Source organism: Arachis hypogaea, chromosome 19, assembly GCF_003086295.3.
Source record: "Arachis hypogaea cultivar Tifrunner chromosome 19, arahy.Tifrunner.gnm2.J5K5, whole genome shotgun sequence".
NCBI lineage: Eukaryota > Viridiplantae > Streptophyta > Magnoliopsida > Fabales > Fabaceae > Arachis > Arachis hypogaea.
In genome coordinates, this window is record NC_092054.1 from 84,517,597 (window position 1) to 84,520,886 (window position 3,290).

At 36.5% G+C, this 3,290-nt stretch overlaps 1 non-coding gene across 1 annotated transcript; it reads right to left on the reverse strand.

Annotated features, from left to right (window-relative positions):
* Positions 1–2,604: 2,604 nt before the first annotated feature.
* Positions 2,605–2,708, reverse strand: LOC112780249 (small nucleolar RNA R71). The gene has a single exon (XR_003191099.1). It is a non-coding gene; the product is annotated as a small nucleolar RNA R71 (small nucleolar RNA).
* Positions 2,709–3,290: the final 582 nt, after the last annotated feature.

Sequence of the window (3,290 nt, forward strand, 5' to 3'; positions counted from 1 at the left end):
ACCTTCGTGGTATAGGCTAGAATTATTGGCGGTCATTCTTGAGATCCGGAAAGTCTAAACTTTGTCTGTGGTATTCCGAGTAGGATCTGGGAAGGGATGACTGTGACGAGCTTCAAACTTGCGATTGTTGGGTGTGTGACAGACGCAAAAGGATCAATGGATCCTATTCCAACATGATCGAGAACCGACAGATGATTAGCCGTGCGGTGACAGCGTGCGTAGAACATTTTCACTGAGAGGACGGGAAGTAGCCATTGACAACGGTGATGCCCAACATAAAGCTTGCCATAGAAAGGAGTATGAATGATTGGAAGAAGGCAATAGGAAAGCAGAGGTTCAGGAGGAACAAAGCATCTTCATACGCTTATCTGAAATTCCAACCAAAGAATTACATAAGTATCTCTATCTTTATTTTATGTTTTATTTATCTTTTAATTATCAATTCTCCATCACCATCTGAATTCTCCTGACTGAGAATTACAAGGTGACCATAGCTTGCTTCAAGCCGACAGTCTCCGTGGGATCGACCTTTACTCACGTAAGGTTTATTACTTGGACGACCCAGTGCACTTGCTGGTTAGTTGTGTGGAATTGTGACAAAGTGTGATTCATGTTTAAGAGCTCCAAGTCCTTTGGCTCTATTGTTGATGATCACAATTTCGTGCACCAAGTTTTTGGCGCCGTTGCCGGGGATTTTTGAGTTTAGACAACTGACGGTTCATCTTGTTGCTTAGATTACGTACTTTTCTTTTTATTTTTTAGAATTTTTAAGAATGAATTCTAGAGTTTCAAGGTGATGTTCTTATCATCACAAAAGCTGATTGATTCTCATCAATTTAGCTGCTGAATGTAATGTCCTGCTGAAGCTTGGCTAGCCATGTCTAATCTTTTTAGACTGAAGCTTTAAACTAACATTGCATGGTTCCTGGAATTCTTATTAAAAGTTTTGAATCTCTTTATTCTCTTTTCCAGATGATTTTCGAAAAATCACAAAAAAATTTATAAAATCATAAAAATAAAAAATATTTGATGTATCTTAGTGTCAATTTTTAAGTTTGGTGTCTTGCATGCATTGTTTATTTGATCTTAGTTGCATTTTTTATTGTTTCTCATCATTAAAAATTCAAAAATATTTTCAAAACTATGTCTTTTCAAGTCAATAATACAGAGAATTGAAGATTCAGAACATTCAGCAGAGGAATCAAACAGAAAAAGATGGGCGTTCAAAACGCCCAGTGAAGAACGAAAACTAGCGTTTATACGCCAGCCAGGGTACCTGGCTGGGCGTTTAATGCCCAAAAGGGTAGCATTTTGGGCGTTAAACACCAGAACGTTTAACGCCAGAAGGACACTACAGGGAAGATTTTGTTTTTAACTCAAATCTTTTTCAAATTTTCATAATTTTTCAAAATCAAATCTTTTTCAAATCATATCTTTTCAATCATATCCTTTCAAAATCAATTTCTTTCCATTTTTTTATTATTATAATTTTCAAAAATCCTTGCTATAATTAATGATTTACTTCAAAATTTTCAAGTTGTTACTTGCCTATTAAGAAAGGATCAAATTTTAAATTTTAGAATCATATCTTTTACTTTCTTGTTAGTCAAGTAATCAAGTTTAATTTTAAAACTTTCTTTTTTTTAAAAAAATTGATTTTCAATCATATCTTCTCAATCATATATTTTCAATCACATCTTTTTCAAAATTAATTTTCAATCATATCTTTTTAATTTCTAATTTCAAAATATTTTTCAAAAATCACTTTATTTCTTTCCCAATCTTAGTTTTCGAAAATCATCAATCAAATTTTCAAAAATTTCTTTTAATTATTTCAAAATCTTTTAATTAATTTTCGAAAATTCTTCCCCTCTTCTCACATCCTTCTATTTAAGGGACTAACACTCCTCCTCAAGGTGCAATTCGAACTCTATCCCTCTTGATAAGTTAAAATTCTCCTCTCTCTCTACCTCCTCCTTCTATTCTTCTATTCCTCTGACACCTCAAGGAATCTCTATACTGTGACATAGAGGATTCCCTACTTTCTTGTTCTCTTCTCTTTCATATGAGCAGGAGCAAAGATAAAGGCATACTTGTTCAAGCTGATCCTGAACCTGAAAGGACCTTGAAGAGAAAGTTAAGAGAAGTTAAAGCACAATTCTCTCTAGAGGGTCTAACAGAGCTTTTCAAGGAAGAAGAAACCATGGCAGCTGAAAACAACAATGCCAACAATGCAAGGAAGGTGCTTGGTGACTTTACTGCACCTACTCCTGACTTCTATGGGAGAAGCATCTCAATCCCTGCCATTAGAGCAAACAACTTTGGCTTAAGCCTCAATTAGTTTCTCTAATGCAACAGAATTGCAAGTTTCATGGACTTCCATTGGAAGATCCTCATCAGTTCTTAGCTGAATTCTTGCAAATCTGTGACACTGTCAAGACCAATGGGGTTAACCCTGAAGTCTACAGACTTATGCTCTTTCCTTTTGCTGTAAGAGACGGAGCTAGGACATGGTTGGATTCACAACCTAAAGAAAGCCTAAACTCTTGGGAAAAGCTAGTCAATGCCTTCTTGGCAAAGTTCTTTCCACCTCAAAAATTGAGCAAGCTTAGAGTGGAAGTCTAAACCTTCAGACAGAAGGAAGGTGAATCCCTCTATGAAGCTTGGGAAAGATACAAGCAATTGATCAGAAGGTGTCCTTTTGACTTGTTTTCTGAATGGAGCATCATAGGTATCTTCTATGATGGTCTGTCTGAACTATCCAAGATGTCATTGGATAGCTCTGCTGGAGGATCTCTTCATCTGAAGAAGACGCCTACAGAAGCTCAGGAACTCATTGAAATGGTTGCAAATAACCAATTCATGTACACTTCTGAAAGGAATCCTGTGAATGGTGGGACGACTCAGAAGAAAGGAGTTCTTGAGATTGATACTCTGAATGCCATACTGGCTCAGAATAAAATATTAACTCAGCAAGTCAATATGATTTTTCAGAGTCTGTCTGAAATGCAAGCTGCACTAGGCAGTACTAAGGAAGCTTCCCCTGAAGAAGAAGCTTATGATCCTGAGAACCCAGTAATGGAAGAAGTGAATTACATGGGAAAACCCTATGGAAACACCTATAATCCTTCATGGAGAAATCATCCAAATCTCTCATGGAAGGATCAACAGAGACCTCAACAAGGTTTCAACAACAGTAATGGTGGAAGAAATAGGTTTAGCAATGGCAAATCTTTTCCACCATCTTCTCAGCAACAGACAGAGAATTCTAAGCAGAGCCACTCTGACCT